The 8,254-nt window shown below is 39.3% G+C and overlaps 1 protein-coding gene across 3 annotated transcripts in view; it reads right to left on the bottom strand.

Moving 5' to 3' along the window:
* The window catches only part of LOC106876102 (ataxin-1), a 533,072-nt gene extending 525,489 nt beyond the window's left edge, over window positions 1-7,583 (bottom strand). Inside the window, exons 1-2 of one of the 3 annotated variants that reach the window (XM_052975101.1) lie at window positions 7,340-7,583; window positions 1,416-2,373 (exon numbers count right to left, since the gene is read on the bottom strand). The gene's annotated coding sequence lies outside the window, so the exon portion shown is untranslated. Of the gene's footprint in view, window positions 1-1,415; window positions 2,691-7,339 lie in introns of those variants that run through there. The other 2 variants (XM_052975100.1, XM_052975099.1) reach the window with 2 other exon arrangements.
* Window positions 7,584-8,254: the final 671 nt, after the last annotated feature.

Raw genomic sequence — 8,254 nt, 5'->3', positions numbered from 1 at the left:
ATATATATATATATATATACATACACACATGCATATATACATTTGTGTGTGTGGAGTGTACACAGTACTTTTGACAATGATTATAACAATCACACATCCAGGGCAACCAATATAGTAAGAGCTATTGGTAACAACATCCATCACCACAACATGATGAACCACTAAGAGCACTCCTACGTGGTCAGTCAACTTGCTAAACATAATTCCTACATCTCACTCAAATCACATTCATCGTCTTATAATAGGAAAACCTCAAATAGATGCACTCAAGAAATGCGACAATCGTCGTTTATGGTCAGAATACCATAATCGGGGCCGGTTTAAGTTAAACTGAAACCGTAAATCCGGCCCAAAAATTGAATACCTTCAGCCTTTGTAAGACTGACAAGGTATAAAAACTGCTGAATGTAAAATACTAAATCTTTAATTCTCTGTCAGACCAGACCCAAGCCAGACAATTAAACTATATTCTTTTCTACTCTAAGCACAAAGCCCGAAATTTTTGGGAGGGGACCAGTCGATGTGATGGACCTCAGTACGCAACTGGTACTTAATTTATCGACCCCGAAGGGATGAAAAGCAAAGTTGACCTCGGCGGAATTTGAACTCAGAACAACTGAACTATATTAAATGCAACGTTTACAAAATGATTTTATTTTACACTAATTAGCAACTAGGAATATAATGTATTTATTTTATAATTAGGGTAACAGGGTACGTGCGAATTTTGAACTTCTTAAAATTTCTTTTCTGAAAAACTGTTAAAAGTTCCCATTTTCACTGTGGTACTCCTTTCGTTGGATCCCTAAGCTAGTACTCAAATGAGTTTAGTGGTTAGTCCATCCCTGTTTATTATGTGGTCTGCTTATGTCTGGTGAATCACGGCTGATCTTGCCTAAACAACATTTAAAACAACAACAACAACGAGGTAGTCTATACGCGCTCACTCAGTCTGCTAGAAATAGCAGTTATATTTCTTTTATACCACACCCTGCCATTTTAGAAAAGAATGGCATAGTCGATGATGCCATTCTTTTCTAAACAATGCTAAGGATAAATACGTGATGGTCACGACTAGAATGCTTTTGAAAATGGGTCTTGACAGATCACTATTGAGTTAACCAGCAACATTCATCATCGCAACAGTCCCAACAACAAAAAAAGAGAGCTGTTATTCGTTCAGTAGGCTTGCAAGAAATAACAGCCAAATCGCCCTCGAAATTACACCCAAAATAATACGACAGTGTTGTTCAAGCTACACTGAGCCAGAAAAATGTGTGGTGATGACTAGAATGGGTTTGTTTTTTTTTTTAGATCATTGGACTACACATCGACCCCTGGGGCTGATCAATAACAACAACGACCCAAGAATTATAACACAATTTACCATAATAATCATAACAAAGGTTACTTACCCTAATTTTTTATCCTTAGTTTTTCCATTTTCAAATGTGTTCGGTCTCCTCGATAACAAATGCCGTTTTTTAAAAATTTTCTTTCTCTTTCTCTCTAATCTAACGCTTCTCTTTTGTTTTGATTCTTGGGTATTTCCCCGTTCATCTGTTTCCTTTCCGTATTTATTTTTCTAAGTTATTTTAGTTTCATATTCCTTTCCTCATATTGAGTTCGCTTGGTGTTCATTCATTCATTCATTTAGTTCGTTCAGCGTTCTTTAATTAACTTCGTTCAGTGTTCTTTCATTCATTCATTCATTCACTGAATCTGTTTAATGTTCTTTCATTCACATTTTCTTCAGATATTTTGAACGTCATACACACATCATTTCCTTGTTTCCTTTTATAAATCTGATGTTTTGTCCTTGTAAACCACATTAGAAGAAGCTATTGTCATTACTATTGCTACTGTTTTAAAATTTCCTATTACAAAAGAAGATATTCACTGCTGTTGGTGTTAATAACGTGTTGTGTTAATTTTCTGTGCGTTTATGACTTGAATGTCTTTTTTAGTTGCTTTCTTCCCGCTATTTCTTGTTACTAACAACACCTCCACGTTTTCTTATGTTTTTCTTTTTTCTTTCTCTTTTTCTTTTTCTTCTTCGTTATCATTTGTTAACAAGGTACTTTTTCCTGTTTCCATATTTTTGTTTTTGCCATTCCACAACAAAACATGAAGAGAAGAGCAAGTAAGAAGACAAGTGATGAAGGCGATCGGCAGAATTGTGTTCCTACGTTGTACTTACTTTTAAAAACTGACGCAAATGTCAGAACGAGACGTTTTCCTATTGAGAATGGATGTGCTACATAAAACCATGTTGTTTGTTGGTAGGAAACATTCTTTTCGTTGAGTTCTTCTCACCTTCTTTGGCTGTCTACATGTGTCAGTGTTGTCGTGTGCGTGTACGGATGATTGTATCTAAGAATATACGTATACAAGAAAGTGAGTGGGTGAGGCGGAGAGAGAGAGAGAAGGAGGAAGAATTTGCAATTGTGTGCGTACGTTTACGTTCATATATGTGTGAGTACGCGCGTGTGTGTGTGTGTGAATTGGAGTGAATGAGTAGATGAGAGAGATATACGGAGAAAGAGAGAGAGGGGTAAACGATGCTTTTTAATTGTGTATGAGTGTACGGAGATGTGTGTGTGTGTGTGTATACAGAGAGAGAAAGGGTAATTGAGAGAGTGCAGGTGTGTATGCGTGCGTGCACAAGTAGAATGGGTAATATAGAGGGGGGGGGGATGTAGGGAAGAGATTTTTGTAAGAGAGAAAGAGAGAGGGGGTGCAGGAAATGGGAGATAAAAGATTTTGTAGTAAGAGTATGCGTTAGATATTGTGACTGCATGTGCATGTATGTGCACATGTACATACTGGAGGTAAATGCATGTGAGATCTATAACGTGTGATTTTTAGTTTGCAGTGCAGGTGTTGGTATGCAGCGTGCTAGTTATGCGTGCATATATTGTTGCGTGAGTGTGTGTACTTGCGGGGAGTTGAACGTGTAGACTAGTCTAGGCACAAGTTTAGGATCAGTGCGCGCACATACACACTGACACACACGCACAGAGGCTTACGTGTGTGTGTGTGTGTGTGTGTTTAGGTTGATCTAACTTGTTATTCTCAGGTGTGACTCAGACGTCACATCCTGACCAGCGGCTTTGACAAGAGGACTAAACCAAATGAGAAGAGCTGCCAAATCTCAAACTCTTGGTAAGTCAGGACGTATCTATTCTACCTTATGAATACTGACTTCGGCGGAAAGTGTAAACGAGATCAATAGTACATTTAAAACAGCTGCCTCAGCAAGCATTGCGGAATGTTAAGAGTACGACGACACACAATACAAGTTAAGGTCATCCACTGCATGCAGACATACCCCCAGCCGTCTTACCTCTGGATCAAGGTAGGCTTGAAGATGAGCTTAAAAGGTTAAACTGCTCCTCGACATTGTCCGGTGTGAAATAACAGGCGGCAGCACTAAAAAAACTCTCACTACTCGATGTCACTCAAACACCTTTGTCCTAGGTTCACAAGCATCAGGATTGGTTCGATGTGAGTAATACCTAATTATAGGTCCTACTAGACATTAAGAGCCATGTTATCTGAACTCCACATGATGAAATATCGTCCCAAGCCAAAAATGATGCTTTCGTTACGGTTCAGATGAGGCTTTGGCAGTTGCAGGAGTTTCTTGTTCAGCAATAAGTAAAAGAAGTTCAGTTCTGTGCAGAAAGTAACAATTCAAAATGCTTCTGTAACACTTTGAGAGCTGTTTACGAGTCACAGAATCTGGTTCACTTCTACTACCGAGCGCTGAATGATCAGCACTGTGACAGATACGGAGATAGTCTTTGAAATATGGGTGGAGCATTGCTACTGTGTACTAAAGCATCCCTTCGCTGTCCATGAGGCAGGTATAGCAGCTTACTATAAGCAGTGACCCTACTAAAAGGGCAGTTAAAAGTTATAGATATTATAACTAGTTCTAAGGGCTGTTGGTTCTGATACCATTCCAGTCAAGACTTACAAGATTGGAGATACGACATGCCTCAAGGCCCTCTGAGTCCTTCTAAATGGAACGTCAAGGAAATGCATTACCCCGGAATTTGTAGAACCTCTACAATTGTCGATGCTATGACATCTGCCATGACGTATCTCTGCTGTTAAGCGATAGGAAGATTCTCGCATAAGTAGTGTCGAATCAGTGAAGACGCATTGCTTAGTGGTTACGCTATTCGGCTCACACGGAGACGCAATGGCCCAGTGGTTAGGGCAGCGGACTCGCGGTTTCGATTCCCAGACCGGGCGTTGTGAGTGTTTATTGAGCGAAAACACCTAAAGCTCCACAAGGCTTCGGCAGGGGATGGTGGCGAACCCTGCTGTACTCTTTCACCACAACTTTCTCTTGCTTCCTGTTTCTGTTGTGCCTGTATTTCGAAGGGGCCAGCCTTGTCACACTGTGTCACGCTGAATATCCCCGAGAACTATGTTAAGGGTACGTGTGTCTGTGGATTGCTCAGCCACTTGCACGTTAATTTCACGAGCAGGCTGTTCCGTTGATCGGATCAACTGGAACCCTCGACGTCGTAAGCGACGGAGTGCCAACAACAATTCGGCTCACAACCGTAAGGTCGTGAGTTCTATTCCCAGCGGCGCGTTGCTCCAGTCCACTGAGTTGTCCCTGTAATTCAAAGGGCCAGCTTTGTCACATTCTGTGTATCACGCTGAATCTCCTTGAGAATTACGTTAAGGATACACTTGTGTGTGGAGTGCTCAGCACATTAATTTCATGAGCAGGCAGTTCCGATGATCAAATCAACTGGACCACTCATCGTCGAAATTGACAGCCTATGTTGAACCAGTTATTTGTCCACTTTGAACAGGATTTTCTTTTTGAGAGTCAGTGTGACATTAAAGAAAGGCACGATGTAGTTAGCATGCTGCTTGCAGCAAACTAACTTCAGGAAATTTATCACAAGCAACATCTTTTATCGACCTTATGAAGGCATTTAACATTGTCAGTTGTAAAAGACTCTAGATAATCATGACCAAGCGCGGACGTCCTCACAAATATTACCTTGGTCCAGTTCCATGAGAGAATGTTCACCAGCGTAACTGGTGCTGAGGAATCAGTGGCGGCATTCCAAATTAAAAACAGCATCGAAAATGGTTATATACTTGCACCCGTTCTTTTCAACGTGATGTTTCGTCCATACTGACTCATGTCTTTCATGACAGTGAGGATGAACTCGCCAAATACTAATGTAGTAGCGGCAAGCTCTTCAACCTGAAGTGATTTCGGGCAGAAATAAAGGTGAAAGAGGACACTTTGCGAGTTCTTGTTTGCGAATGGATGAGCTCTCATTGCATAATCAATATCTGAGATGTAGCAACACATGGACAGGTCATCTTCTGCCCGCTGTGATTTCAGCCTTATCATCAGCACCAAGAAATCTGAAGTCGAATACAAATTAATCCTTCACAATAGGTTCGTAGCACCTGCAATCACTTTGGAGGTTTAGATTCTACAGACTGTTAACATACCTACAAATATTAGCAGTAGACTCGACAAATTAACAGCAGAAACTGGTTCAATCTTTGATAGATTTTGAAAGAAAATTTGAAAGACGAAACGTCTCTTCTTTCAAATCCAAGTTGATATTCTGCAGAACAGTTCTGCCAACTTTGCTTGCTGCCAGTGAGGCGTAGACTATTTACAATAGACACACCAAAAAGCTTAATAGAACTGGGTTTTCCTACACAAAATACAACACATTTGTTGGCAGAACTGGATCCAAGAAAATGAGATCTTTAATCGCACGATGTTGTATAGCGTCTACACTTTCCTATACAGACCGCAGCTACTTTGATCAATTCACAACGCCAGAACAGATTACGAACGTCTGCCGAAACGTCTTTTCTGCAACAGTTGGTGTAGGGGAAAACGGTTGACAGCCAAACGCGACAAAGATTTTGAAAGGCCTCCATAAAATCCAGGGCTATATTAATAAGATTTACTGCTGTACTTTTATCAGTAAAGCTATCGTAGAAGCCTGACAAACGAAGATAAGAAAAGCCGAGCTGAAGAGGGAGCTACAAAAATATATAACTGCCGGTACATCAGCATGGAATTCCGATTACTTGTGTGCCCAACGTGCAACAGAACATTGAACTTGTCAGCCACTCTTGAACCCTGCGATCTGAGTCCTTCTAACCCTTGACTGATGTCATAATCACCATCCACATGGATGAACCGATGGATGGACAGACGGCTGGCTAGATGGATGGATGGATGAAACTAATGATGACGATGGTTGTTCACTGATGTTCGAAAAAGACCATGACTAACAATAGGATAGTCAGCAATGCCCATGCAAAATCCCAGGTCTAATAAGACTTGCACAACATCTCGTAGACCCTCCTCCTTATATCAGCATGATACATCATCATTTCCTGCTATTTCCGCCAGCGGCAGAATGCGCATCAACATGAGTTAGTTGCCTCCATAGTATTCAAGTCCATGCAGTGCTGTTTTTTCTCCATCTCTTAAGTTGCGGACCTCTGTTTCTCTTTCCCTTAATCATGCCTTCCAAACAGATCTTGCTGAAGTCATAAACCATTCGCATAGTGTGGCCAAGCAACTCAAGTACTTTGTTTTTCATGACAGCAGTGACTGCATCATACGAAGACAAGCCGATGCAAGATGTCTGGTATCCAATAGAAGTTGCAGGCTCGGACGTGTACCGTAAATAACCAAAATTATCAAAACCATTACCTCCACAACGGGTTTTATATCAAAGTAACGTAATAGAGACATATTTTAAAGAAAGCTAAGGAATGCCTCACTCTAAGTGGTCTTAGAGTGCATGGACACTATCGCAGAATTTCTAAGTCCATGCATATGAATGAATACATAAATAGATACGTGCAAACATACATAAATACATACAAATAAACGTAAATATATACAAATGTGTGTGTGTGCGTGCGCATTGATAAATTCTTTTCAATCTATGTGGTTGCCGATGGTTTCATATTGTCTACTTTTAAACCGAACATCAATCATCAGACTTCTGGACATCAACTAAGTAATAAATCGTTGAACATAGAGAAGTTATATTCACTTCTCCGTTTAAATGATCCGTTTGGAGCATTTAAAGCATCCAGGTAAAAACTCAGTTTGTTAAGTTAAAAAATTATGTTCAGAAGGAGATAAATGAAAAATTAATTAAAGGAGTTACATCACTTACAATGAATTTTTTAAAATTTTACAACTCGATAAAAAAAACTGGAAAAGTATGGAGCTACTGTTTGATAATAAGATGAAAAACATTAAGGGCTTGGTAGTTTTGGAAATATGTAGCACAATTAGACATATACATACCCCTAAAGTTCTGCATATATGCGCTCACCTCTCCACTAATGTAAAAGCGCAATTTTTAATTCTTAATGGTTGCGGTCGTTACGTGAGATGAATTTATCTACATTTCCTGGACTCAGAGTCAAATATAATCCTTGTCACAGTGACTTTTTCAGAAAAGAGTCTTTTCAGTTCAGTTCGTAGAGCTGACGTTTTTATAAAGCGTTGATATCGTAGTTCAAAACTTATTTCATTAATGAATAGACATAACTTGAGTGTCTTGGTGCTTGATGCTTTTTTCATTTGTCAACGTTTGAGAATAAAGAAGTATAATAAAATCTCTTCTTGAATTTCCCATCTGTCATATCTTATAGGGTGTTTAGTCCTATCAAGATTCAGAATGTTTGAGTTAACTTTGGTTTCGTATATAATAGTCTCTGGATTACAGATCCATTCAGTTGGCATATATGTATTTCTATATGAGCAATCGACCTCAAAAGATGCGGTAGGTTTATGAGATATAATATTCTCCATATTAACTGGATAGCTAAAACTTACGTTATTAGTTGTCTGTTGGATAGTTTCGTATATCAATAGCCAATGGGGAAGTGCTTATCGATTAAATTTAGAAAGGTTCCTGCTATATTGAACTGAACGTTTAGCGAGTTGGCGTGTAAACTAAATCATATTACAATACCTTTTCTATTCGGAGGGATCCTGGATTAGAGATACACATGATCTTATCTTTGAATCTATTCGTTTCTAAGGTGTCATTGTAGTAAGGGGCTTCCTTGACAAAGATCTCAATGCTAAAGTGTAGATTTTAAATCCTTCTATTTTCATAGGTTGGTAGAATAAAACCTTAACCTGTCTTTATATGAAATTTCCGTTTGGTTTCTAAACGGTTTGTATGAAATAGTATTTACACCTTCAATAACA

Source organism: Octopus bimaculoides, chromosome 20 (assembly GCF_001194135.2).
Source record: "Octopus bimaculoides isolate UCB-OBI-ISO-001 chromosome 20, ASM119413v2, whole genome shotgun sequence".
Classification (NCBI taxonomy): domain Eukaryota; kingdom Metazoa; phylum Mollusca; class Cephalopoda; order Octopoda; family Octopodidae; genus Octopus; species Octopus bimaculoides.
This window is presented reverse-complemented; position numbering and strand designations above follow the sequence as displayed.